Here is a 14,467-nt window from a genome sequence, read left to right on the forward strand (position 1 = left end):
ACTCACTCAGTCCATTTTTTTGTCAGTTTTGAGCTATTTGATTAATTTTATTTATCAAGTCAAGATTAATTTACTGTATATTATTCCTGTGCCAAAACTCTTCAAGTGCTCTTCAATTGCTTCTACCCTGTCTGAAATACGTAGCACAAGTGATTGCAAAATGATGTCTATTATAGCTGCCATTCCTCTTTCAAATGTGTCTATTCATTAGGATTTATTAACCACATGAGGAGATTCTCCCAAGGTGGTATACAGAAGGTACAGTTTAACATACAACTTACAATTTTAACAGCATAACAATAGTAAAAATGACCAAATATAAACATACATACAATAAATGAGGTAAACTTGAGAACAGCAAATTAAAACCTAAGAATTGGGCTACCATAAAACAGTATCAACAATATACACATTTAACAGCACTGAAATTCAAACCACAGAGATATAATGCAATATCAGCATAATTCTATTGAAAAATCTAATAAGTACACATTAGAACATTCAAAAAACATAGATATGATTGTAATGCTTTTCTAAAGTACAGTTTACGATGTAGCCAAGGATCCAAGTGCAGATATATAGATGGGGACAAGATGGGTGGTACAGAGTCAGTTGGGATAAATAGATGGGTGGCTAAACTCAAGGCAAGTTCTTTGTACAGTTACTCAAGATATAAGGAACTGATCTAAGTTACAGTGTGTGTAGCAAGCTAGTCCAGGTACAGAGTGGTGTATAGTCGATCACACTATGTATTAAAGGCTTGGTAGAAGAGCCAGGCTTGCAACTTGCTTCCCTCTGGGAGTAAATTCCACACATTGATGCAAGCTGAGCTTGGCTGGTAGGAAGCCTGCTTGTAAGGGATTAATTCTGCTCCTTTCACCATCTTTTATGGATTTCAGGTCATCAGTGCTTCGCTTCTGTTTCCCCATAGACATGAATGAGAAACATAACTAAATAAAAATACAATAAAACAAATATCTTGGTGGCATCTTTCTTTTAATTTGAAAATAACCAAAAATAGAAGTCTGTTTCATGTTGTTTTTAATTTCAAACAAATGCACATCCCTAGAAGTTATGGTTTAAACAAAAAAATAAAAATCAGAGAAAATATCTGAAGCCATATACTCAACCAAAACAGAATTACCTCTATGAGATGTAAAATAAGCCTTCAAATTATCCTGATCAAAAAACAAATATGCACAATTCTATACTTGGCAAGAGAATTCAAAGAGAAAGATGGCTCAATATCTATGCAATGTTTCCATAATCAAAAACATTTTTTCTACATGCTTGGGTAGATTTATCTAAATCAGGAAACATATGCACTGATGTTCCCAAAAATATTTCACTTTAATTGGAAGTAAGTTTTCAAAAAGCATTGGTATCTGATTGAAAAACAAATTTAACAAACATCAAATCTTTAGATATATTAACTAAGAACATATATTCTAACATACTAGAAAGATTAATCTCAGAGGGGTCCTTTACAAAGGCATGCTAGCGTTTTTAGGGCAAACTAACGATTAGTGTGTGCTAAACAGTAGAGATCCCATAAGAATATATGCTCATTTTTAATACACACTAGAAACACTAGTGCACCTTTGTAAAAGGACCCCAGAATTATCTATTACAATTTTTTTTACCTCTGGATTACCCTTTCCCCCTCCATAACTTAGTGTAACCAGAACAGAAAAATATATATTTTTATTGTAATTTATCTGGCTCCTGGGGCATTGGAGAGCTCCTGGGGAGGTCAAACGGTTGTCCCTTAATGGGGGGCAGACCTGGCAAGGGAATTGTGTTTTCGATGGGAACCACTGAGTTCCAGGCTGCCCTGAGGCCGGAGAAAGTGGTGAAGGCGGTTAGTTTAGCAGAGTTTAAAAAGGGGTTGGATGGTTTCCTAAAGGACAAGTCCATAAACCGCTACTAAATGGACTTGGGAAAAATCCACAATTCCAGGAATAACATGTATGTTTGTTTGGGAAGCTTGCCAGGTGCCCTTGGCCTGGATTGGCCGCTGTCGTGGACAGGATGCTGGGCTCGATGGACCCTTGGTCTTTTCCCAGTGTGGCATTACTTATGTACTTATGTACAAGGGATTAAGAGAATCATTCATGTAGTTAATTACTGCTCCCATGATGAAACTAAGTTAAAACTGCTGCCTTACTATTTCATTGGTGGCACTTACACATGTAGGTTTGCAAATTAGGCAGCTACATGTGAACATGGAACCACTTACATGTGGAAGCTGCAAAATCACCACTTCCATGTGTAAAAGCTGATACCACTGTTCCCTCTAAGCTGAGCCGGGACCTGTCCTCCCCCTATATAGTCTTACCAGTGGGGGGTGCTGTTTCACTATCAATTTTCCAATAGTGAGGGAGAAGCAAGTTCTGCAGGACTCCAAGGAACCTGCCTGTCCCTAGCGACTGAAAACACAATATTGAAGCACCACCCCCTACTGGTAGCAATGCAGTTGGAGGACTCCCACTCAGCTTAGAGGGAACAGTGGCTGACAGCTCCAGTTGGAAGCTGCCACATCTGTACCGTTCATTTTTTCAACATATATATTTGTAAAACTGCTGATTCCACTGCATGTGCCTGCAAATACAGGTATGTGTGAACTCCTTCAAGCAGGACCAATGAGAGACAGAGCTAGGCCCGGGACAGGACCGCTCCCCCCAATCTGGACCGCTGTGCGTGCTCCCACCCCACATTCACACCGCCATCCTCATGCCCCCCCCCCTCCACACATACACACACATACTCTGGGCACACATGCCCGCTCCCTTACCGGCTGTGTCTCAATCTGACTTCTCCTCCTCCTCCCTCTGTCTGTCGCAAGGAAGTTTCATCCAACCTCCTTGGTCTGTCGTTTCCTGCTTTTGTGTGCCATAATGCGATATAGTGTTAATGCAGTCTTCCGGATCCCGACATGCAGGATCAGGAAAGAGGCAGACCCAGAAGCAAGAGGCAAGGCCGGACAGGCACTGGAAGGAAGTGGCTTGCCGAGTTGCTGGCGCCACCATACCGGGCCCCACCTTGGAGGCTGGGTCTGCGGAGTTCCACCCCCCCTTTGGCAACCCTGCCTGCAAGTTGTTTATAAAAGGTTTTTCATTAGCAGATCCTTTTCTAAACTGCCACCAAACTGAACATGTCCTGGCCTGGATGTCTCAATTCTGATCGCTATGTGCTAGGTAAAATGGAGTTCCACATGTTCTCTATTGTAAATCTCATGTAGGATGTGTTGTTAACTGGGAAGCAGAGCAGGAAGTGAAGAGAAGGGGATATGGTATGGATCTGGATATGAGGAAATACCAGGGTAGTCATGGTTGCCCATCTAACATGCTAATATGTCATAGCACTTATCCCAATATCAGGTCTTTGATGCCTCTGAACTTTCTTTTCCTGCTTTCAATTACAATATTCATGCATAGCTAAAGAGGCGTATGCTTGACCTTGGTGAAAAGGGCAAGGGATCAAGCAGAATGAAGTCAGCAAATATATAACCAAGTAATATGTAATTAATTTTCCATCGGGCTTATTTCTGAGGACACGTTTGTACTTTCTCCTTAGTCAAAATTTAAATACTGCTGTCAAAAGCTAGATTATTAGGTTCCCTCTGCGAAGGCTTTTCAAGCAAAGTCCATTTTCTTCTATTCCAAACCCCACCCAAGCAAAGTACGTAGATACTGCTAGTAGCAAGTTAATGAGCAATGTGGAGACAATTTGATTATGTAAATGATCATTGGAGTTTGGTTTCACCCATCCTAAATCATTTGTTATATTACCCTGAAGCCAAATAAGCCAGAAAACAAAACATATGTCTTTCCCACATTTCTGCCTTCTATTGCTCAATGTGGATCAAAGAAAATTGTTAGGTGTAAAAATATGTATGTGTGTGTGGGGGGGGGGAGGGGATAATGTTTTGCTTGCTTTTTTATAATCTTGCAATTTTGCAATCAATTATAAAGGTAAAGAATAACTTTTAAAAATGTGTTCATGAAGTTAAAAGTTTTATAAACGGGTTAACACATGCAAGTTTGAAAACTGCTTACAAAGTGTTATGCATTTGTTATAAAATTTAAGACCAGACTTACTAAGTATTAATGGAATAATCTACATCATTTGCCAAATAATGCATGCTAATTATCAATAATGTGTGTTATTGACCCTTAATACAAGATTTTTTTTTTTTACCACAGTGTACAGTAAAAATGAGATGCAAGGCATGAACGAGCATGGAAAACAGCTCAGCAATATGGAAATGAACAGTAGAACTTGTGGGAAACCTTAGAAACTGCAGCCTTCAAGGAAAGATGGAGCTTCTTCAAGAGGTGTCATAATCTTTCATCCCCTGGAGCATGAGGGTGCTAACACACATTGCAATGCTCCTGGGAATCAACTTAAAAAGGATGGTGCCTTAAAAATGTATCCAAACACCTGATCTGATATGGAACCCACCCCCACCAGCATCTACATGAGGACTCCCTAGTGGATGATCCTGCCCAGTGACTGCTGGCTTCATAATGGCAGCCTCAGTGGCCCAGCAGTAGTCTCTAGAATTACTGCTAGGGTATCAGACTGTCACAGAAGGGAACATTTCTTTGGTCCACTTAAATATTTATGGGCACTTTTCTAAGGTGCGCTAAGCCCTAATGTGGGCTTAGTACACCAATAGGAACTTACAGTATGATGCGCTAAAGCGTCCTGTGGTAACTTCCCTGTTTGCACACACTAATCGCATACTATTTATTTCTTCCACCTATTTTTGGGATGGTGTGTGGCATGAGCGGGGAATGAGTGTGGAAGCACTAACCAGCTGAACTAACTGGTTAATGTAGGGTTAACACGGGAGCCCTTTGCACATCTGTGGTAAATGCTTCTGTGTAACATTAGTGTACAACTTGCAAATACAAAAATGGAAAAATCCTTCTTTCACTGGCTTGGTAAAAATGGGCTTAGCACATGGGAAAGTCCCCCATTAGAACATGCTAAGCCCTTTTTTACCACAGCTTAGTAAAAGGACCCATAAGTTGTTTTTCATTTTCTATTAAATTATTTTACTAGTCTGTCCACATTCACATGGACAAGTTTCACATTAATAACAATTTCAAAGCTTTTCAGGGGCTACAATTTGATTTTTCAGAAAAAAAACATAAAGCACTCTTCAGCACTAGAAAAATACACTAAAATATTTACCAGTTTGTTCTATTTTTGAGTGTTTAATAATTTATTGGTTCATTTCTGCATGACATGTGATGAACTTTGTTATTAAATTTTGTAACATCATAATTTGAGCACTTGTACAACAGTTATCTATAAAGCCTGAAACAATTTGATAAGTACTGTTTGATTTGGCTTTGGCAAATATTAATTATATGCATTGCTTTTTCTTTTGACTTGTTTTCATCACAATTTTTATCATATATAGAGGGGCATAATCGAATGGCACCGGCCATCTATGTGGCCGGCTCCGCAAAGGGGCGATGCCAACCGTATTATCGAAAAAGATGGCCAGCCATCTTTTCTTTCGATAATACGGTTGGGGCCGGCTAAATCTCAGCATTTAGGTCAAATATTGAGATCACCCGGTTTACAGATGGCCGGCTTCAAAAAAGTGGAAAAAAAATCAAAGTGCTCGGGCTTTTTCAGTAGTACCAGTGGGATTTGAATCGGCCACCTCTGGATTATAAGACGGGTGCTCTAACCACTTGGCCACAGCTCCACTTACTTGGATGCCCCTCCCTTTTGATTATGCCCTTTCAGGTCTCTCTCAGCCAATCACAGACAGGGGTCTCTCTCAGCCACTCACAGACAGCTAAATGCGCTGTGATTGGCTGAGAGAGACCCCTGTCTGTTATTGGCTGAGAGAGACCTGAAGGGGCATAATCCAGAGGTGGCCAGTTCAGATCCCACTGGTACTACTAAAAAAAACAAGCAAAAATAGTTTGGATTTAGGGTGTCCCTGACGAGCACTTGGATTTTTTTTTTGGGTGGGAGGGGATTGGTGACCACTGGGGAGTAGGGGGAGGTCATCCCCAATTCCCTCGGATGGTCATTTGAAGGGACATAATCGAATGGTGCTGGTGAAATCGATGGCGGGCCATCTTCGGGGCCAGCGCTGTAAGTGGGCGGAGCCAAGTGTATTTTCGACATACGCTTGGCGCCGGTCAAATCGCTCGCTGGGTTTAGAATAGGATTGCTGGGTTTAGATGAGATGCCCAGCTCCAATTTTCAGCCATAATGGAAACCGGACACTGCCATCTCAAACCCGGTGACATGCAAGGCATTTGGCCATGAGAGGAGCCAGCATTTGTAGTGCACTGGCCCCCCTGACATGCCAGGACACCAACCGGGAACCCTAGGGGGCACTTTAAAAATCTTAAAAAAACAAAACAAAATTAGCTTCCAGGTGCATAGCACCCTTCTCTTGTGTGCTGAACTCCCCAAATCCCCCCCACAAAACCCACTTCCCACAAGTCTACACCATTACCATAGCCCTAAGGGGTGAAGGGGGGCACCTACATGTGGGTATAGGGGGTTTTAGGGGGTTTTGGAGGGCTCAACATTAACCACCACAAGTGTAACAGGTAGGGGGAGGATGGGCCTGGGTCCACCTGCCTGAAGTGCAGTGTACCCACTAAAAACTGCTCCAGGGACCTGCATACTGCTGTCAGGGAGCTGGGTATGGCATTTGAGGCTGGCATACAAGCTGGAAAAAAATGTTTTAATTTTTTTTTTGTGTGGGAGGGGGTTGGTGATCACTGGGGGAGTAAGGTGAGGTGATCCCTGCTTCCCTCCGGTGGTCATCTGGTCAGTTGGGGCTCTTTTTTGGGACTTGGTCCTAAAAATACATGGACCAAGTCCAGTCGGCGAAATGCTCGTTTGAGCCGGCCTTTTTTTTTCATAATAAGGTGAAGCTGATCATCTCGTAACCCCGCCCCACCCCACCCCCTTCCCTCCTTCGCTACCCTACCAACACGCCCCCTTGAAGGTTGGCCGGCGTCGCAACGATCCCTTTCGAAAATAAGCCTGTTGGTCAGTTGGGTCTCCTTTTTGAAGTTTGGTCGTGAAAAAAAAGGGACCAAGTAAAGCCGGCAAAATGCTCGTCAAGCCTGGCTTTTTTTTTTTCCATTATTGGGTGAAGCCAGCCATCTCGTGAGCAAGGCCCCGTCTCGCTTTCACTACCCTACCAACACGCCCCCTTGAAATTTTGCCAGCTCCGCGACGGAAAGCAGTTGAAGCCGGCCAAAATCGGCTTTTGATTATACCGATTTGGCCAGTTTCAGGAGATCATAAGTACATAAGTACATAAGTAGTGCCATACTGGGAAAGATCAAAGGTCCATCTAGCCCAGCATCCTGTCACCGACAGTGGCCAATCCAGGTCAAGGGCACCTGGCACGCTCCCCAAACGTAAAAACATTCCAGACAAGTTATACCTAAAAATGCGGAATTTTTCCAAGTCCATTTAATAGCGGTCTATGGACTTGTCCTTTAGGAATCTATCTAACCCCTTTTTAAACTCCGTCAAGCTAACCGCCCGTACCACGTTCTCCGGCAACGAATTCCAGAGTCTAATTACACGTTGGGTGAAGAAAAATTTTCTCCGATTCGTTTTAAATTTACCACACTGTAGCTTCAACTCATGCCCTCTAGTCCTAGTATTTTTGGATAGCGTGAACAGTCGCTTCACATCCACCCGATCCATTCCACTCATTATTTTATACACTTCTATCATATCTCCCCTCAGCCGTCTCTTCTCCAAGCTGAAAAGCCCTAGCCTTCTCAGCCTCTCTTCATAGGAAAGTCGTCCCATCCCCACTATCATTTTCGTCGCCCTTCGCTGTACCTTTTCCAATTCTACTATATCTTTTTTGAGATACGGAGACCAGTACTGAACACAATACTCCAGGTGCGGTCGCACCATGGAGCGATACAACGGCATTATAACATCCGCACACCTGGACTCCATACCCTTCCTAATAACACCCAACATTCTATTCGCTTTCCTAGCCGCAGCAGCACACTGAGCAGAAGGTTTCAGCGTATCATCGACGACGACACCCAGATCCCTTTCTTGATCCGTAACTCCTAACGCGGAACCTTGCAAGACGTAGCTATAATTCAGGTTCCTCTTACCCACATGCATCACTTTGCACTTGTCAACATTGAACTTCATCTGCCACTTGCACGCCCATTCTCCCAGTCTCGCAAGGTCCTCCTGTAATCGTTCACATTCCTCCTGCGACTTGACGACCCTGAATAATTTTGTGTCATCGGCGAATTTAATTACCTCACTAGTTATTCCCATCTCTAGGTCATTTGTGTCGGAAGATGGCCGGCGATCACTTTCAAAAATGAGCTGGATAATGTTCATTATATGGTTTTATATTTCATAGTTAAAAGTAATGGTCCATGTGATTTCATATTAGATTTTCCTTTTACTTTTTTGAGATGTAACCCAATGCAGTGGTTTTATGAGATCACTTTCTGTTTGATATTTTAATTGATTTTTTTTTTTTTACTTGTAGTTTGCTTTTGGTACCTGCACATTTTCATTCCTGATATCATTTTTAAGAAAATTAACCTCCCTGTTTACTAAGCTGCGCTAGCTGTGCACTTTGAATGGGGTGTGTCGGCATTTGGTGTGGCTTAGTAAACAGGGGGGTAACTTTATATTATTGTTGTTTGTTAGTGGGACTGCTGCTTATTGGTGAATGTATCTCACCTTGAGTACTTCTTGCTAAATTAAAATAAATAAATATGTAGCCAGTGGGTTAAAAACAATTGACATGGTCTGGAGTTCCGGGGGGGGGGGGGGGGGGGGGGTCTTTGGGCCATTTCTGGGGCTCTGTGTTGGTCCTCTATTTCATTGGTGACTAGTGCTGGCAGTTTTGTGGTGCTCCAGAAGCATTTCGGGGCCTCTGGAAGGTGGTCGCCTCAGATGCGACCTTCCGTGACACTGTCCGGCCAGGAAATGAAGTTTGCTGGTTCAGGATCCCATAGGAAAATGGCTGGTCTCATCCTAGTCATGTCACCAGAGCATGCATACTTTTTCAAGAGTGCACAGTAGTGCTCTGGAGACGCAACTAGGCCCAAGACAAAGACAAGGCCTTGATTTTAAGGCAACTAGGCCCAAGACAAAGACAAGGCCTTGATTTTAAGGCTTTCCAGGCTTAGGTTCACGGTTTTCATGGTCTTTTTCCCTTGGTCGTCGGGGGTCCGTCGGGACAGTAACTGTCACAGCTGTGGCTGTGCCCATACGTCCAGACCTATTTTTTCTCAGTAATCTGGCTCTGTGACATCTCCAGACTTCCTTTTATCTGCAGGGTGGCTTCTACTGTTGGTGTTCTGCAGCCAAACTTCGCTTTGGTGTTCCTGCTATCCAAGCCTCGCTTTGGTGTTCCTGCTATCCAAGCCTCGCTTTGGTGTCCCTGCAGCCAAGCCTCATTTCTAGTTGTGACATCATCAACCAACTCCTTTATGAAGGACCTTGGGAATTTCATGCCTTGCCTTTGCAACAGGTCTATGTACCATTTTCTTATTGTAATGTTGTTGTTTGATTCTGAGTGGACTGATCTTCTTGTTAGCTGTGCCTCAGGGCATAGCCCTGAGCTGTGTGTGTGGTTCTTGTTTGAACCTGAGTGAATTACTTTTCTGTTAGCTGTGTTTCCAGCCACAGCCCTGTTCTGTTTCTGTGTGGGTGTGGTTCTTGCTAGTACCTGTGTGTATTACTTGTTTGTGTGTGGCGCTTTTATCCTTTGTTTGCTGTATTTGATGTTTGAATCTGAGTGGCTGTGTGGCACAGCCTTAATTCTGAACCTGAATGAATTACCTTTCTGTTGGTTGTGCTTCCTGGCACAGCCCTGTGTTGTTTATGGATGTGGTTCTTGTTTGTACCTGTGTGAATTACTCTTCTATGTTTGAATCTGAGTGGCTGTGTGGCACTGCCTTCAGTATTCCTATGAGTGGCTTTCCTTTATCCTTGAGTACTGAGTGGCACAGCCTTGAGTGTTCCTATGAGTGGCTTCCCTTTATCCTTGAGTGCCGTGTGGCACAGCCGTGAGTTTTCTTATGAGTGGCTTCTCTTTACCCTTTGAGTGGCTGAGTGGCCTTGCCTTGAGTTGCTTCTTTGTGTGTTTTCCCTTTACCTTAGAATGGCCGAGTGGCCTTGCCTTGAGTTGCTTCTTTGTGTGTTTTCCCTTTAGAATGGCCTAGTGGCCCTACCTTGAGTTGCTTCTTTCTGTGATTTCCCTTTACCTTAGAATGGCCTGCCTTGAGTTCCTTCTCTGTGTGCTTTCTGTTTGAGTCCTCTCTGTTTGGTTTTTATTCTGACCTCTGTGTACATCTGTATGCTGCCAAAGCTGGTATGTTTGAAAATATAAGCGAGATTGAATTAAAATGCTACCAACAATAGAACGACAACATGGATGCAGCACCTGATTCTTATAACATGATATCTGTTTTAGTGGCCCTTTACCAAGAGAAAAAAAATCTCTGCACAAATATAATACATGCAAGAAGGTGTCCCTATAACCAGCCCTCCAAATGATACACCAAGTATGATTTATAACAAATTACTACTACCTCTGTGTTCATCCGTATGCTGCACAAGCTGACATGTTTGAAAATATAAGTGAGATGAAATTAAAATGCTACCAACAATAAAGAATGACAACGTAGATGCAGCAGCTCATAAGTTTGCTTGATTTTGTTTTGGGTTTAAGGGCAGCGCGGGAAGGGGAATCAGACGAACCTAAACAGCTTCAATTTATTTGTTTCATGCAGTGCCTGGTCTACCCGGAGCCTTTTCTCTGCCGAGTAGTGTACAGCCCCGCTGATGCAACTTCCTGTGGGTGGGATCCGGCACAGAAAAGGCTCCGGGTTGGTCAGGCAGTGGTGAGTGGGGGATGATGAACATAAGGGACAACATGATGAGGTATGCTGGGGCCGGGGGAGGAGGGAGAGAGGAGGAGAAAAAAAAACCAGATGCTTGTATGCTCGCTGCCTGACTCCAACAACTGGCTCGTAAAAATCAGTAAAATTTAACAACAGGCTCGTGCGAGCCGGTGCGAGCCGGCTCCAGCACACCACTGGCTCTCTTCCTGTACATAAATGCCCTTGAGATATTTAAACGTTTCTATCATGTCTCCTCTCTCCCTCCTCTCTTCCAGTGTATACACGTTGAGGTTCATAAGTGTCACGTATACACAGCAGGAACCTAGATTTTTGAGCCCTTGGGCCACTGCCGAGGAGCGGCAGCGGCACGAGAATCACCCCAACACAAGACAAGGCAGACCGGAACTGGAACACAGTGGACCGGAGCCAGGCTTCACCTGCACCTGGCCGCTTTTCACCAGAAGTTGAGCTTCTGGCTTCAGGTGGCCGGCAGGACTTACCGGACAGGACAGGGAGGCAGGACTGCAGGACACAGCAGCAGGCTGACAAAAAACAGGTAACACTAGAAACACACTGGGTTCCAGAAAAACCGCAGGCAAGCTAACAATCCAGAAACAAGCCGTGTCAGGGCAGGCTGTAGGCAGAAGAATAGTCCATTAACAATCTGGGTCTGGGCAGGCGGCAGGCAGAAGAATAGTCCAATAAACAATCCAGGTCTGGGCAGGCGGCAGGCAGAAGAATAGTCCAATAAACAATCCGGGTCTGGGCAGGCGGCAGGCAGAAGAATAGTTCAAAAAACAAGCAGAGTAAAAGTCACCAAAACGAAAAGCACAAAGGCACTGCAACAACTCACACCAAAGGAATGCCTCTGAAGAACACTGTTGCAAGGCAACTAGGAACCTTACCAGGTGGTTAATAAAGGCAGGTCACAAGGGAGTTCACCAGGTATGGGTGCTGCTTGGTTCCAAAAAACTCCCAAAACAATCTGGAGAGCTGGAAGATCCGGACCGGATCAGCATATCTTCTGGAACATGGGAAACGGTAAACCATCACCTCGCAGCATTCCCCAGGTCTAAACCCCGGGGACCGAGGTGACTGCGAGCCAGGGACCTGGGCACAACCGTGACAGTATCCCTCCCTTAAGGCCTCCCCGGGCTACTCGGGAGGTCTGGGTTTCCCTGGATCTTCTGGGTGAAATTGGCTGGCACGATTAGGTAGTCTTCCAATGTCCATATCCTTAGGCGCCGGCCAGGAGCTGGCCGGTTGAGGGCGAGACTGGGCTTTGTTTACCAAGCGGTGTTGAGTGCCTGGCACTGGAGTGGAACTACGGGCCATGGTTTGTTGCGAACTAGTCTTTTGATTCTTAGATCTCCAGTGCTCCGGATTGTCCTGAAGCTTAGGTCCTGGGGTCGACTTCTTACGTAAAGTGCAGGATCCCTGGCCCCAAGGAGGCGTCTCAGAAGTCCCGTTGGCCAGATCGTGAGACCTGGGCACGTTACCGGATTCCACTTGGCACTGGCTGATCGGGGATAAGGCACATGCACAGGTCATCCCCCTTGTAAAAATCTTAGAGTCCTGAGAGTCACTAATATCCGTCCATGCATCTGAATCCTGGTCCAACTGTTCGCCGACCACACTATCGGTGTCAGGGATGAAACAAAGTTTTCGACACGACTCACCCCAGTCCACGATCTCACCTTTACCCCAGTCTAGGACCGGGTTGTGTCTCTGTAGCCAGGGAAGACCTAAAACGATGGGTTGTACTGCTGAAGGAAGGACATATAGAGAGATTTCCTCCCTGTGATCGCCGATCTGTAGACTCACAGGCACCGTTTGAGTATTTACATAGCCTTGGATACTACCATACACCGAAAAAAGCGGGATGGTCTTAGGTAGTTCTTGTGTAGGAATGTTCAGTTGCTGGACTAGAGATGCGGTTATAAAGCTTCCACCTGCCCCAGAATCCAAAAAGACCTCAGTATGCTCCTGATTATGACCTAGGTCAAGTACTGCTGGCATGAGAAACTGAGTGCGCAGAAGGTTAGAGGATTGGCTTACTACAGTTCCTGCAGTTAATCCTGGCCCTAAAGAGCCCAGTTTCTGTGGACAGTTGACCGTGTAGTGTCCCGTCTCACCACAATACAAGCAGAGGTTGAGGGTCCGACGTCGCTGTCTTTCTTGACTCGTGAGATAGGTATGACCTAATTGCATGGGTTCTGCCGGTGGTTGCGGGGGAATCTCCCGTGTACGAGGAACCAGTGGTAACCCTTGTTGACTCGGCGTCTTCATACCTAGCCTTTCAATGGAACGTCGTTCTTTGCCCCGCTCCTGAAATTGAATATCAATCATAGTACACAGTTTAATCAGGTCATCCAGCCTGGTGGGAAGTTCGCATCCGGCCAGCTCATCCTTAATCTGCGGTGCCAGCCACTGCCAAAAGGTTGCGAGCAGACTTTCATTATTCCAGTCCAATTCAGAGGCTAAGGTGTGGAACCTAATCGCATAGTCCCCTAAGGTCTGGGTTCCCTGTTTGAGTCTCAGGAGTGCAGAAGTAGCTGAAGTAACCTTCCCTGGTTCTTCAAACACTCGTTTGAAGTGCTCCACGAAGCCCCCGGAAATCCTGAAGCACCGGATCGTTCTTTTCCCAAAGTGGGAACGCCCAATCTAAGGCTTGGCCGGACAGCAGGGACATCATATAAGCTATCCGGGTTCTCTCCATAGGAAAATCTTGGGCCTGGAGCTCAAAAATTATTTTGCATTGGTTAAGAAACCCTCTACAGTCCTTGGGATTACCGTCATATCTAGGAGGTGACTTCAGATGGATTCCTGATGTGGCCGGAGCTCTTGCTGGTGCTGGACCTGAACCTGAGGTGTCCGCTGCGGCCCCCATAGAGGCCGCCATCAGTCTCTCTAGCTGCTCCATACATGCTCCCAACCCTTGAAGTATCCTGGCATGCTCCTGCAGCGCCTGCATGAGGGATGATACCTCTGAGCTCATGGCCTTGCAAACTGTCACGTATACACAGCAGGAACCTAGATTTGTGAGCCCTTGGGCCACTGCCGAGGAGCGGCAGCGGCACGAGAATCACCCCAACACAAGACAAGGCAGACCGGAACTGGAACACAGTGGACCGGAGCCAGACTTCACCTGCACCTGGCCGCTTTTCACCAGAAGTTGAGCTTCTGGCTTCAGGTGGCCGGCAGGACTTACCGGACAGGACAGGGAGGCAGGACTGCAGGACACAGCAGCAGGCTGACAAAAAACAGGTAACACTAGTAACACACTGGGTTCCAGGAAAACCGCAGCAAACGAACAATCCAGAAACAAGCAGTGTCTGGGCAAGCGGCAGGCAGAAGAATAGTCCAATAAACAATCAGGGTCTGGGCAGGCGGCAGGCAGAAGAATAGACCAAAAACAAGCAGAGTAAAAGTCACCAAAACGAAAAGCACAAAGGCAGTGCAACAACTCACACCAAAGGAACGCCTCTGAAGAACACTGTTGCAAGGCAACTAGGAACCTTACCAGGTGGTTAATAAAGGCAGGTCACAAGGGAGTTCACCAG

At 45.2% G+C, this 14,467-nt stretch overlaps 1 long non-coding RNA gene across 1 annotated transcript in view; it reads right to left on the reverse strand.

Moving 5' to 3' along the window:
- Positions 1 to 648: 648 nt before the first annotated feature.
- Positions 649 to 14,467, reverse strand: part of LOC115462434 — a 206,247-nt gene continuing 192,428 nt past the window's right edge. The window contains exon 3 of the long non-coding RNA XR_003940846.1: positions 649 to 950. This is a non-coding gene — a long non-coding RNA (uncharacterized LOC115462434). The remainder of the gene's footprint in view (positions 951 to 14,467) is intronic.

This window comes from Microcaecilia unicolor, chromosome 2, assembly GCF_901765095.1.
Source record: "Microcaecilia unicolor chromosome 2, aMicUni1.1, whole genome shotgun sequence".
In the NCBI taxonomy this organism is placed as follows: Eukaryota; Metazoa; Chordata; class Amphibia; order Gymnophiona; family Siphonopidae; genus Microcaecilia; species Microcaecilia unicolor.